The sequence below is a fragment of the Rutidosis leptorrhynchoides genome, chromosome 6 (assembly GCF_046630445.1).
Source record: "Rutidosis leptorrhynchoides isolate AG116_Rl617_1_P2 chromosome 6, CSIRO_AGI_Rlap_v1, whole genome shotgun sequence".
NCBI lineage: Eukaryota > Viridiplantae > Streptophyta > Magnoliopsida > Asterales > Asteraceae > Rutidosis > Rutidosis leptorrhynchoides.
This window is the reverse complement of record NC_092338.1, coordinates 62,486,032-62,503,730: the sequence shown is the minus strand read 5'-3', so window position 1 is coordinate 62,503,730 and position 17,699 is coordinate 62,486,032. Positions and strand designations below refer to the sequence as shown.

Sequence of the window (17,699 nt, the reverse complement as noted above, 5' to 3'; positions counted from 1 at the left end):
ATCGGTTTATCCAAGACTTTTCTAAGATCGCTTCTTCATTGACGAAATTGACGAGGAAGAACGCGAGGTTTGTTTGGGAGAACGAGCAAGAAGTTGCCTTTCAATTGTTAAAGGAGAAGTTATGTCAAGCTCCGGTGTTAGTGTTGCCGGAAGGAGTGGAAGACATGACGGTTTATTGTGATGCTTCGTTAAATGGACTCGGGTGTGCTCTAATGCAAAGAGGTAAAGTCATCGCTTATGCCTCTCGACAATTAAAGGAACACGAGACGAGGTATCCGACTCATGATCTTGAGTTGGCGGCGGTTGTGCATGCGTGATAATGCTAAAAACGAACATATATTTCATAGCATTATTCCCCAAGAAAGACAAGCTTTTAGTTGCAATTGTTCTATTTACAAGTGATATTCGTTTAAATATTAAAAGGTGAAGACAAAAGACAGATTCGACGAATTGAAGACGCAAACGACCAAAAAGCTCAAAAGTACAAAATACAATCAAAGTGGTTCCAATTATTGATAAGAAACGTCTCGAAATTACAAGAGTACAAGATTCAAAACGCAAAGTACAAGATATTAAATTATTCGCAAGGACGTTCGAAAATCCGGAACCGGGACCAGAGCCAACTCTCAACGCTCGACGCAACGGACTAAAAATTACAAGTCAACTATGCACATAAATATAATATAATATTTAAATAATTCTTATAATTATTTATATATTATATAATATATTATAAACCGTCGGCAAGAAAGGCTCCAAACCTTTGTGAGCTGGAATTACGAACTCCGCGAGTTGCGGAGTATGGAGGCCAAAAATGCCGCGACTCGCGGAGCAGCCAAATACGAAAATCCCTATAAAACCCAATGAATTCTGATCATTTTTATCATCCAATATATCAATCTCTCTATATCTATACGTAATATTTATATTTATATTTTAATTTTAATTTTAATTTTAAATCCTAATAATAAGGGTATGTTAGCGAATGTTGTAAGGGTGTAAGTCGAAATTCTGTCCGTGTAACGCTACGCTATTTTTAATCACTGTAAGTTATGTTCAACCTTTTTAATTTAATGTCTCGTAGCTAAGTTATTATTATGCTTATTTAAAACGAAGTAATCATGATGTTGGGTTAATTACTAAAATTGGGTAATTGGGCTTTGTACCATAATTGGGGTTTGGACAAAAGAACGACACTTGTGGAAATTAGACTATGGGCTATTAATGGGCTTTATATTTGTTTAACTAAATGATAGTTTGTTAATTTTAATATAAAGATTTACAATTAGACGTACCTATAAATAACCACATACACTCGATCAGACACGATGGGCGGGGTATTTATATGTACGAATAATCGTTCATTTAACCGGACACGGGAATGGATTAATAGTCACTAGAATTATTAAAACAGGGGTGAAATTATGTACAAGGACACTTGGCATAATTGTTAACAAAGTATTAAAATCTTGGGTTACACTCAGTCGACATCCTGGTGTGATTATTAAACAAAGTATTAAAATCTTGTTACAGTTTAAGTCCCCAATTAGTTGAAATATTTGACTTCGAGTATAAGGATAATTTGACGAGGATACTCGCACTTTATATTTATGACTGATGGACTGTTATGGACAAAAACCAGACGGACATATTAAATAATCCAGGACAAAGGACAATTAACCCATGGGAATAAAACTAAAATCAACACGTCAAACATCATGATTACGGAAGTTTAAATAAGCATAATTCTTTTATTTCATATTTAATTTCCTTTATTTTATATTTAATTGCACTTCTAATTATCGCATTTTTATTTATTGTTATTGTATTTAATTGCACTTTTAATTATCGTACTTTTTAATTATCGCAAGTTTATTTTATCGCACTTTTATTATTCGCGATTTCATTATCGTTATTTACTTTACGCTTTAAATTAAGTCTTTTATTTATTTAATATTTTACATTTTGTTTTAACTGCGACTAAAGTTTTAAAATCGACAAACCGGTCATTAAACGGTAAAAACATCCCTTTATAATAATAATATTACTTATATATATATTTGTATTTTTATAAAATAAAACTAATATAGCGTTAAGCTTTGATTAAAAGATTTTCCCTGTGGAACGAACCGGACTTACTAAAAACTACACTACTGTACGATTAGGTACACTGCCTATAAGTGTTGTAGCAAGGTTTAAGTATATCCATTCAATAAATAAATAAATATCTTGTGTAAAATTGTATCGTATTTAATAGTATTTCCTTGTAAAATTTAATAGTATTTTATACCCCTTAGCTTTAACTATCAAGTATTTTTGGCGCTGCTGCCGGGGAAAATCAAATTTAAAAGTCGGAAGCGCAACGCTAAATAAAGAAAAAAAAAGATTTTTATTTTTAGTTTACTTTTATTAAAATTCACTTTTGTAAAAATACGTTTTTAATTATTCGAAAATATAAAAAGAAAACAAAAATTTATATATTTTTTTAAGATTTTGTTAAATATTTAAGTTTTATAAAGTTTCTTTATTTTTATTTTATAAAAATATAAGTTTTATTTAAATATTTTTATTTAAAACATAAAAAAAAAAACTGAAAAAAAAATTAATATATATATAAATCTATTTTTAAGATATTTTTAAAATTATAAAGTAGTTCTATTTTTATTTTAGTTTTTAAATATAAGTTTTTATTATATAAATATTTTTATTTAAACAGAAAATATAAAACAGAATATAAAAAAAAAACGCGTCGAATTTTAATCAACCTGTCATCTGAAAATTGGAACCCAGCAACTCGCGGAGTTTGCAGCTTCGAATACCGCGACTCGTGGAGACACTCTGACACGCCGACAGAAACCCTAATCAGGCATTAAATACGGGGTAATTATTAATTATTATTATTATTAACCCTAATTACTTATTATTATTATAATTAGTTTTAAGTTTTTTTTATATTTAATTTATATATTTAGTTAAATTACTTTAATTAATGTAAAATTACTAGTTTTAATAAATAAATAATATAAAAATAATATTTTTATAAAAATTGTACTTTTTACAACTTTTTGTATATTTTTATATTTTCTCCCTTTTTAATTGTTTTAGCGTAATATTTGTATTTTTCGTTAATTTTTAGTTTTAAACTTAGTTTTTGCCATAATTATTTTTTACTTCTAGATTTTTAGGCTTTGCCGTAAAATCCCTTAAGTGCCTTTTCTTTAGACTAAGATTTAGGTACTTTAGAATTTTGCGACGCCTTTTTAAGTTTTAGTTTCTTTTTAAGTTATTGCCATTTGGGATATAGTTTTTCTTGTAAGCTTTAATATTTTTAGACACCTTTTACCTATGTATCAATTATCATTCCAATTAGTAATCTCAATTTGCGCTTATAATTTTAAGTTAGTGATAGTAATAAGGTTGGGTTAGTCAAGTGTTTTTAAGTTCTATAAGTCACTCTTTTTCTTTCTTATTTTTATTTTTCGATCTTTTTCCGACACGCTCTTTTTCTTTCTTATTTCTCGCTATTCTAGTTTTTAGGACATAGATTTTTAGTCTACTTCTTATCTAAATTTCTTAAAATTACGAAAATTTATTTTAAGTGGTTAAATTGATAGACATCAAAATTTTCTGGTTCGTAGTAATAGTTGGATTTGTACGTGGACCGGGTTATTGGAGCCAAACAGTCCTCAATTATATTGAGACCAAACGAATCCTGCCCCTCTGCTGCATCTTTTGGCTATTCGAAACGTGGGCAAAATCAGAAAAGTCTATTAATTGGATAACTTATATAATTTTTCTTTCCTTTTTAAAAACTAATAGGATATTCAGTGAATGCACCGAGCAAGACGTTCACCACCTTTTGTACGTTCACCACCTGTAACTAGATCAAGACATTTAGCAAATATTACCGCCGTTGATTTTTCTTTAGAATCTTCATCCAGTCGACCAAGTACTCCAGTTCAAATTTCCGATAATCCATTTTTTGAACCCGACCTCACAATTGAGAATCCGGAGAATATTCAGGGACGATTCATAGATCCTGAACCACTAAACTTTCCTCCGGAACCACCAATCATTCAAACAGAGATTGTTGAGGAATGAACCATTAAATCAGAATCCTCTAGTGATTCCGATTCAACAAATTCAATTATGGAGAATCTGGAACCTTTAAGTATGGAAGACCGAATGAGAGCTAAACGCACTGGCCAAGGTCACGCAATTACTCATCCAGACATAAATGCGCCAGATTATGAAATCAAAGGACAAATTCTACACATGGTGACTAATCAATGCCAATTTAGTGGTGCACCGAAGGAAGATCCAAATGAACATCTTCGTACCTTTAATAGGATCTGCACACTATTTAAAATAAGAGAAGTTGAGGATGAACAGATATATCTCATGTTTTTTCCCTGGACTTTAAAGGGAGAAGCCAAAGATTGGTTGGAATCGTTACCTGAAGGGGCGATTGATACATGGGATGTTTTAGTTGAAAAATTTCTTAAACAATTCTTTCCTGCATCTAAAGCCGTAAGACTTCAAGGAGAAATTGTTACGTTCACACAGAAGCCAAATGAAACTCTATATGAGGCGTGGACAAGATTTGGAAAGTTATTAAGAGAATGTCCTCAACATGGTTTAGACACCTGTTAAATAGTACAAATATTCTACCAAGGATGCGACATCACCACAAGGAAAGACATAGATATAGCAGCTGGTGGTTCCATTATGAAGAAAACCGAAACTGATGCTTACAAAATTATTGATAACACTGCTTCCCACTCACATGAGTGGCACCAAGAAAAAGATATCGTTAGATCATCTAAAGTAGCTAGAGCCGATTCTAGCCATGACTTAGATTCCATTTCCGCAAAGATAGATGCTGTTGAGAGACGAATGGAAAAGATGACTAAGGATATTCACTCAATACGAATTAGTTGTGAGCAGTGTGGAGGACCACATTTGACAAAAGATTGTCTCAGTATTGAATTAACAATGGAACAAAGAGAGAATATTTCATACATAAACCAAAGGCCTGGAAATAATTATCATAATAATTATCAACCGCCAAGACCGATCTACAATCAAAACCAGAATTATAACAGAAATGTTCCATACAACAACCAACAAGGTCCTAGCAATCAACAAGTGTCCAACAATAATTACAATCAGCAAAGACCTAATTTTCAAAACAAACCACCACAACAAACCGATGATAAAAAGCCGAATTTAGAAGATATGATGACGAAGCTAGTTGAAACTCAAACGCAGTTTTTCACATCTCAAAAACAAACTAATGAACAAAATGCTCAAGCATTTAGAAATCAACAAGTTTCTATTCAAAATCTGGAACAAGAAGTAAGTAACCTAGCAAGGTTAATAGGTGAAAGAAAATCGGGAAGTTTACCTAGTGATAAAAATGCAAACCCCCGGAATGAAACAGCTAAAGCCATTACCACAAGAAGTGGTACAACACTTAAACCACCTGAAATACCTGTAACTTCTGATGAAAATATTCCTACTCCACAAGAACCACAACCTGAACAAGATAATAAAACAGAACCGGTAGTTGAAAAGGTTAATGAAGATAACACAATTAAGGCTAAACCTTATGTTAAACCATACCAACCACCACTTCCTTACCCAAGTAAAATGAAAAAAGAGAAACTTGAAGTCGAGCAATCCAAATTCTTGGATATGTTTAAACAGATAAATGTAAATCTTCCTTTCATTGATGTGATTTCAGGAATGCCTAGATATGCTAAATTCTTGAAAGATCTAATCTCAAATAGAAAGAAAATGGAAGAACTCTCGGCTGTTACTATGAACGCTAATTGTTCAGTAGTGCTGTTGAATAAGATACCAGAAAAACTATCTGATCCAGGAAGTTTCACAATTCCATGTTTTCTGGGTAGTCTTAGTTCAATAGAAGCATTGGCAGACTTAGGTGCTAGTATAAATCTAATGCCGTATTCACTATACGCTAAACTAGACCTTGGAGAATTGAAACCAACAAGAATAAGTATACAACTAGCCGATCGATCAATAAAATATCCTAGAGGGATAATGGAGAACATGCTAGTTAAAGTTGGTACTTTAGTATTTCCAGTAGATTTTGTTGTTCTGGACATGGAAGAAGATTCTCAAGTTCCTCTCATATTAGGAAGACCATTCTTAAACACGGCTAAAGCAATGATAGACGTGTTCGGTAAGAAATTGACCCTAAGTATAGAGGACGAGAGTGTTACCTTTTCAGTTGATAGAGCAATGCAACAATCGCAATCTGCAGATGATACATGTTATTATATTCAAACTATAGATTCACATGCAGAATTGTTAGAAGAATTTCCAGAATTACAAGGAACGGGAGAATGTTCTTTAGGAGAAGGTAATGAACCAATTGATGAAGCTGAAATGTTAGCTACACTTATGGCTAATGGATATGAACCAACAACAGAAGAAATTCAAATGCTAAAAGAAGAAGACAGATATCGATATAAATCATCAATAGAAGAACCTCCGAAATTAGAGTTAAAGCCACTTCCAAACCATTTGGAATACGCTTATTTACATGGTGAATCTGAATTACCTGTAATAATATCGTCTTCTCTTACTGAAAATGAGAAATCACAACTCATTTTTGTGTTGAAAGCTCATAAACCAGCCATTGCATGGAAGATTCATGATATTAAAGGAATAAGTCCTTCGTATTGCACACATAAAATCCTTATGGAAGAAGGTCATAAAACGTATGTGCAACGCCAACGAAGACTAAATCCTAATATGCAAGATGTAGTAAAGAAAGAAATAATTAAACTGCTAGATGCAGGTTTAATATATCCAATTTCTGATAGTCCATGGGTAAGCCCAGTTCAATGCGTGCCTAAGAAGGGTGGCATGACTGTCATTACAAATGAGAAAAATGAGCTTATTCCTACTAGGACTGTAACAGGATGGCGTGTATGTATTGATTATAGAAAATTAAATGACGCCACCAGAAAAGATCACTTTCCCTTACCTTTTATTGATCAAATGTTGGAAAGATTAGCCGGAAATAGTTACTATTGTTTTCTTGATGGTTTTTCCGGATATTTTCAAATTCCAATAGCACCCGAAGATCAAGAGAAAACCACATTCACTTGCCCTTATGGTACTTTTGCTTACAAACGCATGACATTTAGACTTTGCAACGCCCCTGCAACCTTTCAAAGGTGCATGATGGCGATTTTTCACGACATGATAGAAGAATGCATGGAAGTTTTCATGGATGACTTTTCAGTCTTCAGTGATACATTTGAATCATGTCTAGTTAATCTGGAACGAATGCTTATTAGATGCGAACAATCAAATCTAGTACTTAATTGGGAGAAATGCCATTTCATGGTTAAAGAAGGCAGCGTTCTTGGTCATAAAATTTCAAAAGAAGGAATTGAAGTGGATAGAGCTAAAGTAGATGTAATTGCTAAACTTCCACATCCCACCAATGTTAGAGGAGTTTGGAGTTTTCTAGGGCATGCCGGTTTTTACCGACATTTCATAAAAGATTTTTCTAAAATTGCCACTCCTATGAATAAACTCCTAGAAAAGGATGCTCCATTCATCTTTTCAGATGAATGTATCAAATCTTTTAATATTCTTAAAGAGAAACTCACTAATGCGCCGATCATGATAACACCAAATTGGAATCTACCGTTTGAACTTATGTGTGATGCAAGTGATTTTGCAATGGGAGCCGTTTTAGAACAAAGGATTGAAAAACGATTTCAACCTATTTATTATGCTAGTAAGACGTTACAAGGAGCACAAACAAATTATACAACTACTGAAAAAGAACTCCTTGCTATTGTCTTTGCTTTTGACAAATTTCGTTCATATCTCGTTCTAGCAAAAACGGTGATCTATACCGACCATTATGCTCTTAGATACCTATTTTCGAAACAAGATGCTAAACCAAGATTAATCCGTTGGATCTTACTCTTACAAGAGTTTGATATTGAAATCCGAGATAAAAGAGGAGCAGAAAATCTCGCCGCTGATCATCTTTCTCGTCTTGAAAATCCCGAATTAGAAGTTCTAAATGAATCGGCCATCCAAGACAACTTTCCTGATGAATATCTATTGAAGATAGATTATAATGAAATTCCATGGTTTGCAGACTATGCAAACTACTTAGTTTGTGGATTCCTTGAAAAAGGATTATCGTACCAAAAACGAAAGAAATTCTTTAGTGATATAAAACACTATTTTTGGGAAGATCCACATCTGTTTAAAAGTTGTCCCGATGGAATAATACGCCGATGTGTATTTGGAGATGAAGCTAGTAAAATTTTAAACCATTGTCACACAGGACCAACATGAGGGCATTATGGGCCTCAACTAACAGCAAGAAAAGTTTATGAAGCTGGATTCTATTGGCCTACAATTTACAAAGACGCACACCTTCTTTGCAAATCATGTGATGCATGTCAAAGGGCCAGAAAAATAAGTCAACGAGATGAAATGCCACAAAATGTCATTCAAGTATGTGAAGTATTTGACATTTGGGGTATTGACTTTATGGGTCCATTTCCAAAATCTTATAATAATCTCTATATTCTCGTAGCCATTGATTATGTATCTAAATGGGCGGAAGCACAAGCTCTCCTAACTAACGATGCACGAGTTGTAGTCAACTTTTTAAAACGTCTTTTTGCAAGGTTTGGAACACTGAAAGCTTTAATAAGTGATCGGGGAACTCATTTCTGTAATAATCAACTTGAGAAAGTTCTTAAAAGATATGGAGTAACTCATAAAATCTCCACTGCTTATCATCCACAAACAAGTGGACAAGTTGAAAATACCAACCGAGCTTTAAAATGTATTCTAGAGAAAACCGTAGGATCAAATCCGAAGGAATGGTCCATTAAATTGGAGGATGCACTCTGGGCTTTTAGAACAGCCTACAAAACTCCAATTGGAACCACACCTTTTAGACTTGTTTATAGAAAAGCATGTCATCTTCCAGTAGAAATTGAACACAAAGCATTTTGGGCTTTGAAGACATGTAATCTTGATTTACATGAAGCTGGACGTCTACGGTTAAGTCAACTAAACGAATTAGAAGAATTAAGACATGAAGCATACGAAAATTCGTTGATATATAAGGAAAGAACGAAGAAATGACATGATAAAATAATCAGAAGTTTAAAAGAATTTAAAGAAGGAGACAGAGTTCTTCTTTTCAATTCACGATTCAAGCTATTTCCTGGAAAATTGAAATCAAGATGGTCTGGACCATTCATAGTCAAAAGAATTTTCCCATACGGAACAGTAGAATTAATAAATTCAAATGGAATTGAATTTAAAGTTAATGGTCACAGAGTTAAACATTACATAGATAGTCCGATGGAAGTCGACAACGAAGTTAATCACAATTTCTATGCCACAGCTAACTAAGTGTGGGGAGAATCAAATCTTTAAAGGATTTTATGTATTTTTGTTAGAGTTAGATTGTCTGTTTTCGTGTAGTTCTCGAAAATGGAACCCGAATGGTCTTTCCCTAGCAGACCCTAAAGAACTAGTCTTCTCCCCCCATTCTGAATTTTTATTTTTTTTAGGAAATGAAGACTGCCTGTGAACTAAACCATGGTCTAATGCTACACGCTTTGATCACTAAACGTAATAATGACACACTTCCGAGTGAAATAGTATCAGTAATCAGAGAAAGATTGGACGGAGTAAGAAAAGAATCCAGATGCGAAGATAATAAGTTACAATTTGGTAAAGGAAAATCAAAATCCGCAGCGAAAAGAAGAGCACGACACCTAGAAAGATGTCACAAATGTGGAAAATGGTCACATGGAGGTAAATGTTCAAATAATCAAACCTATTCAAATACCGAATTTGTTACTTTATGCAGAGACAGACCGTTCATATGTTTAGAAGAAAAAACACTGAATGCTCGAGGTTACGCCTATGTAGCTATGGAAAACCAATTAAACCGACTATCTTATGAATAGGATAGATCATATAACTAAGAATACTATCTCACAGGTAAGTCTGTACAGTTTTTAATTTTTTTTATTTTTATTTTTAGCCTTTTGATAATAAACGCTAAATTATTCGCTATAAAGTATTAAATTGGTATTTAATAAAATTAGGTTTGGCGACCGAAATTATTGATATCATACAAAAATTTATTACATCACTGCGAAATTTAACGTTTATTCTTAAGGTATAAATATCTTTAATCAATCAACCCAAAATATTTCAAAAATTCGTCATGAGTTAAATTAGGTCGTGGAACCGAAATTACTTTACCGAAAAGAGGGGCGCATATTTTTGATAATATTTGATTGATTAAAGTGGGATAAAAGCCAAAAAGATTTTTAATTTTATTTTTACCATGTTTTTAAAATTAATATATAAATCTTAAATTAATTAATATATTTAAAATTGTAAATATTTGAAAAATTAATATAAGTTTGGTATGAATTTATAATATGAATTTTTAAATTAAGTTTGGTGTGAATTTTTAATTTTTAAAATATGAATTTTATTTTTATGCATTTTAAATTGTAAGTTTGGTGTGAATTTTTAATATTAATTTTGAATTTTATATTTAAGTTGTGTGAATTTAAAAACAAAAATTTACTTTATCTCATTAAGTTAAAAATATGATTTTTAAAATTCGTCGTAAGTTGAAGACTAGGTCATTGAACCGAAATTGCTTTACCCGAGGGAGGGACGAGAACTTTTATTATCATTATTTTTAATCTTATTGAATTAAAGTATGCCAAAAACATTAAAAAAAAAATCAAAAATCTTAGCTTTTAAAACAATCGCTACAAAAAGACAAATTTTAAAATTTTGTCGAAGGACGGACTAGGACATCGATCCGAAACGACCTCGTCCTAAATAACAAGGGAAACAAAATTTTAAAATTAATTACTTAATTGTTTTAATTAGTATAAGATGTTTAAAAAAAAAAAAATACAAACTCCGCGACTCGCGGAGTTTGAAGGGTCAAACACCGCGACTCGCGGAGGGACCAAAACCCAGAAAAAATAAAAACGTAATCAGCTCAGTCCACACACCACAACACAAAAATAAACTGCGAAAAAACCCGAGAAAACACTCCCAAATTCACAATTTTTCACCGTTAATTATCAAATCTTTTACTAAAATCATGTTAAGAAGGATGCTATCAAGGAATTACTCAAGAAAAACGGTAAATTTCTACACCTAAACACCATTTAATCCGAAAATTAGTGTTCTTGAGCAATTTTATACCCAATTTGATTTTGATGCTTTTTAGTGTAATTGTGCTTAAATTGCTTATGTATTATGCTTGTATAACCTAGATTGATGCTATTTAACATGATTAGGAGCCTTAAACTTCAAATTTTGAGTAATCTAGGGTTTGTGTTCTTGAGCAATTTGGGGCTTTTTGATATAAACAGGTTATGGCCGATTTTTGTCATGAATTGTTGCTAAATTAAGTAGTGTAACATGTTTAGGTAGTTAAATGATCCAAACTTTGAGCCTAAACATGATTTTGAGAATTAAAGTGGACTTTTTCAAGTCTAAAAATTCATGAACTTGATTTTTGAGAGATAATGCCATTTGAAACTTGTTTAATTGCTAGTGATGATTATTTTGACATGTTATTTGAGTTGAATGCTTATGAACTTGGTGATCATATTCGTATATGCTTATTTGAAAAAGTGTAGATGTGATAAAAATATGAAAATGAGCTTAAGTTTGATATAAATTGGACAAGTCATTGTAATTATTTTGATTGATGATTTTGCTGACACTAATGCATATTTTGGATGCACCAAAATTGTGTTTGATGTGTTTTGCAGACTGAAAGGGGTGAATCTTCATCCCAAGCTCGCAATGCTCCTACTACAAACAAGATATACCTCATCCAGTCATGACATTTTCTGATATGCACTTGGAAGATTTATGAAAGGACCCGTCATAATCCACCCGGACGAAGTCCATATCGATTATAAACGATTCATAACAGTTGATTACATCGCGAGGTACTTGACCTCTATATGATACATTTTTACAAACATTGCATTCGTTTTTGAAAAGACAATCTTCCATTACATCGAAAGTTGACGACATGCATACCATCTCATAATATATCCAACTATAAATGACTTAATAATAATCTTGATGAACTCAACGACTCGAATGCAACGTCTTTTGAAATATGTCATGAATGACTCCAAGTAATATCTCTAGAATGAGCAAATGCACAGCGGAAGGTTTCTTTAATACCTGAGAATAAACATGCTTTAAAGTGTCAACCAAAAGGTTGGTGAGTTCATTAGTTTATCATAACAATTATTTCCATTATTTTAATAGACCACAAGATTTCATATTTTCATTTCTCATAAACATACGTCCCATGAATAGAGACAAAAATATCATTCATACGGATTGAACACCTGGTAACCGACCTTAACAATATGCATATAAGAATATCCCCATCATTCCGGGATCCTCCTTCGGACATGATATAAATTTCGAAGTACTAAAGCATCCGGTACTTTGGATGGGGCTTGTTGGGCCCGATAGATCTATCTTTAGAGTTCGCGTCAATTAGGGTGTTTGTTCCCTAATTCTTAGATTACCAGACTTAATAAAAAGGGGCATATTCGGTTTAATAATCCAGCCATAGAATGTAGTTTTAAGTACTTGTGTCTATTTCGTAAGACAGTTATAAAAATAGTGCATGTATTCTCAGTCCCAAAAATATATATAAAAAAGGGAATAATGAAACTCACGCATGTAAATATGATAAAACAGTTAATAAAGCATTTGCATGTATTCTCAGCCCAAAAATGTAAAGAGAGAAAAAGGGCAAATGAAACTCACCATACTGTATTTTGTAGTAAAAATACACATGACATAACTGAACAATGCAGGGTTGGCCTCAGATTCACGATCCTATATCAATTATATATCTATCAACACATATGACGAAAAAATTGCCTAATTTCATTTATTAATATATTATTTATATATTTGTGGTTATATAGAGTTTATATTAAATCCCATTTAAAAAGGTATACTTATATTATATTTTAAATTACATGTTATATATAATTATTTTATATACATTCATTTTTAATATAATTAATATCTATTCATTTAGTTATATAAATATATGTATACATATAGTTATATATATATGATTAATATTATTTTTAAAATCAGTAGTTTGTTATACGAAGGTATTTATAGGGAAAAAATGATAATATGTTTGATATACAGTTATATGAAAGGTTAATATAATTATAATATATATAATATGTATACTTTATGTACATAATAATTATAAAAAATATAGTTTTGATAATAATGGTTTACTAATAAAAACAACAGTAATAGCTTTATTGATAATGATAATACTAATAATAACGATATTGTTAATAAAGATACTTATGCTAATAATAATAATAATACTGATAATAATAACTATAATTTTACTACTAATGATAATAGTTTTAATAATAATAATACTAATATTAATGATAATAATATAAATTTTCATTATGATAGTGATAATAATAAGTAAATTTAACAATAATAATAATAATAATAATAATAATAATAATAATAATAATAATAATAATAATAATAATAATAATAATAATAAACATATTAATAACTAATAATAATAATAATGGAAATTAAAAATAAGTGTATACCCTCTTAAAAGCTTTTCCTAAAAAGAAATGCCTCAAACGAGATTCGAACCCGCGACCTCCTACTTACACAACCATACCCTAAACCATTACTCCATTTATTACTTTCTAATTCAACTAGCGAATTTAATGCTTATAACCCATTGTTATTTCGTGTATCATCAACCATCCATTATTTCAAGATCGTCATCTCATCACCATCTTTATTGGGTCATAGCCCAATAACTACAACCGCTCGGCCCAACTGAATTAAGAACAGAACTCGGCCCGATAGGAAAATGGCAGCCCAACTTGCAAACTAGGAGCCCAACTACTTTTATTGCTAATTAAAAAAATAATATGTCGTGGTCTAGTTTCGAACTTGTGACCTCTCGATTAGCACACAAACACCCAACCATTACGCTGATCATTCATTTATGTTCTATTTAACACCCTAAATTATTTTATCCTAGATTTCCTGCTGCTACTTCTTCTTCTTCATTATTAAACTCCCAGACCCAATTATCTCCATCATTATTGTTATCATCTTCCTCATGATAATTGAAGTATCATCGTCGTCTTTCATCACCATTTATCATAACATAAAATCATGGTTCATCTTCTTCTTCTATTATTACTAACAACGAAGATCATCATCATCATCATTAATCTAAGCTCGTCATCATCATAATCGTATATCATCATCACGATATCATCACCATTACTTCTTCATCTTTATCTTTGCGGCTCATCATCAACATCTCCAATCATCATCGATTAAATCATACAGAGGAATGAAGGAGTAATCGAGTGGGTTTTGGTTTCATTCTAACAGAAACATCGCAGCTGAATTTGCAGGTATAGCATGGTTTTTATGATGGTCCGCGACTACTCATCGCAGAAATAGAATGTAACCTTACGAGTTGCAGAATGAAAACAAGATTGTAGAGAGAGAAAGTGAGATATGGAGGATGATGAAGATGATAGTGATTAGAGAGGTTGTGGCTGTGCTGGAGATTTGTGATGAGGATCACAGCAGCTGAAATAAACCGAGGAAAAAAAATGATGGCGGTTGTTTTTCATAGTTGGAGATGGTGGTGACCAAAATAGTATAAACGTACACAAGGTGGCTCGTGGTGGTTGTTGCAGTGGTGGAGGAGACGGTGATTATATGGTGGTCTAGTGATGACAGTTGTGATGGTTATCGACTGGTTACAGCAGCAATACATATACCACTCGATGGTAGCCGTGAGTTGCAAGAGAAAAAGAAAAAGAAAAAGAGAGAGAAGGGAGAGGGTTTACGGTGGTGACGATGGTGTTCATGTCGGTTGAAGGGAGGTGATGGACGATCGGTTGCAGGAGGAAGAGTGTTAACCGATGGTGTATTGTAGGTGGGGTGATTCTTGCAATCTCACACAAGCACATACATAAATATAGGGATAATGAAAAATATATAAAAAATATAAAAGAAAAGAAAACATAACTAATAATTCAATATGATTCACAAGATGTGTACTGTATGCCTGCCGACACTTTTATCCCTCTTAGTACAATCGTGTCCATTGCTAAACAGTTATCGTAATAAAGTGCTCCTAAAAATCTCAAATTTTTAGATTAGATATATTTAATTATTTCACTCATTACCTGTTTGAAACCTGATTAAAAAGGTTCGGTAATTATTTATTTTCTGTACCAATTTATATGTACGGAGTACTAATATTTAATCTTAAAAGAGTAAAAATATTTTTGACAAATCTAAAATCTTCGTAATCAATTTACAGTTCAACTTTTATTTCAATCCTTCATGGACATGTACAATATCTATATTAAAACTAACAAATCGTCAACCGAGTGCTACTGACATTTACTAATTAGACTCGAAATCAATTATTTTTAATATATTCTCTTTCTATATATAAAGAGTTTTAAATAGCAAGTTTAACTACTAAATAACTATATTATATATCATTAAACCATTGAATTTAATATAATTTATATATTTACAAGTAATATTTATATACATATTTATATATATAAATATATATCTATATATTTATAATAATAGTTTTCATTACATCACATATTATTTTTCATATTTATTTTCAACAATTAAATCATATATTATTTCAAATAATAATATTTTCAAATTAATGTATAGGTATCTATTTATATATAGTTTGTGAATCGTCGAGAATGGTCAAAAGGTAATTGATTATATAAACACAACATTACAGACTTTGCTTATCGTGTCGAAATCAATAAAGATTAAGTTAAAAATTTGGTCAGAAATTCCCGGGTCATCACAGTACCTACCCGTTAAAGAAATTTCGTCCCGAAATTTGAGAGAGGTGGTCATGGCTAACAATAAAAATGTTTTCATGACGAATATGAGTTGATAACTTGAGTTTTATCATCATTGAGTAATATGGATAAAAAATAATTCGATTATTCGAAGAGTACGAATGAAGCTATTCACAAAAGAATGAAATGAGAAACAAAGATTTGTTTTTAACTTTTGACGTAGTCAGGTTTGAATTCCGGAATTCAAGGGATTTAAAAGAAAATCTTGAAGATCTTTAAGATCTGATTCTTCGGCGAATAAGGAAATTAAAATCTCTCGAATTAAATGCGGTGATCTGCTTCGATTACTCTGTCTGATATTTCCATTATAAATTAAACTCTTCCGTTCCATTATTCTTACCATTTCTATACTTTCCTTCTTGTTTTATATATTCAAAGGATTCTGAGAATGCTTAATCCAGTTCTAATCCTTGTCCTCATCCTTATTATCGCAAAAATCATTCTCATTTTCCAACTTCCACCAGAGGAATCTGCTTTCTTCTACTTCGCCCTCGAGATTATAATGTTTTTAATTCTCCCGTGTCTTTATGTTGCGATAAATATTGATATACACGGTTTGTAATTTATGTGTTGTTATCGGGCTTTTTATTCTCCCTTATATTTCAAAGCTCTATGCTTTTGTTTTCTCTTCCCGACTTCAAGTCAAGCGAATAATGGTCCAGAATTTGTAGATATAGAGTTTCAAATTATCATAATATACAAGGTAGAAAGGAAAGGTAGTAGCACGATTTGTTTTGTCAAATTATCTGAAACACTGAGAATAGAACTATCAAGAATATATTTTCTTGATATGTTCAGAAGTTAAGCACAATGAAAGAGTTATGTAACATGGCACATGATGATGTTATAATCTGTGAATCATCGCGTTCCATTAAGAAACTCAGCATGACTTACTGTAATATAATCATGTTGATCAAGTGTCATTATATTATACTAACTCATGCATCAGTTCCCAACACTACTTCAAAACATTTGTATTTTAAACTCGAAAGTTTACAGAATATAGAAACTAACAGTTTCTATATGATGTAACATTGATAGCACGAGGAGATTAATGATTTCAGATATGATTAGTTATGAAAATATCTTCAGAAATATGGAGGATATTTATAATGAAAGATACGATGATATCTTGGAATTTCTAATATCGATGGATGATGAAGAAGATTTATCCGTAAGGGTTTAGATTCGGAAGCAAGGTATTCGTTAAAGATTTCATCAGAAACAGAATCATTTGGATTCTTTGAAGTCAAACTTATTCTTTGTGATTTGTCCACGGCTTTCTTCATAGTTTCGCATAATCTGCTTTTCGGTACTAAATTTTCTATTGAATGTTTCCAATATAATGATACACAGGAAGCACGAAGAAGTATATAATTTCGAACGAGAATATTTATGAAAATATCCTCAGAAATATCGAAGATATTGATGATGATATTTTGGAATTTCTAAGTTCGATGGTTGATGGAGAAATATTTTCTGCAAGATTTTAACATGACTTCGGAGCAAGATATTCTCTAAAGATTTCAACGGATCCAGAATTATCTGGATTCTTTGAATATAGGGTATGGTCCTTGTATTTGTCCTTGGTCTCCTTCGTGGTTAACTCTATCCGTTTTCCAGTTCCAACGTTTCTGAGCTTTTCCAATATAT

General features: G+C 31.6%; 1 non-coding gene across 1 annotated transcript; it reads right to left on the bottom strand.

Moving 5' to 3' along the window:
* Window positions 1-4,533: 4,533 nt before the first annotated feature.
* LOC139856721 (small nucleolar RNA R71) lies at window positions 4,534-4,640 on the bottom strand. Its single transcript, XR_011762182.1, has one exon. It is a non-coding gene; the product is annotated as a small nucleolar RNA R71 (small nucleolar RNA).
* Window positions 4,641-17,699: the final 13,059 nt, after the last annotated feature.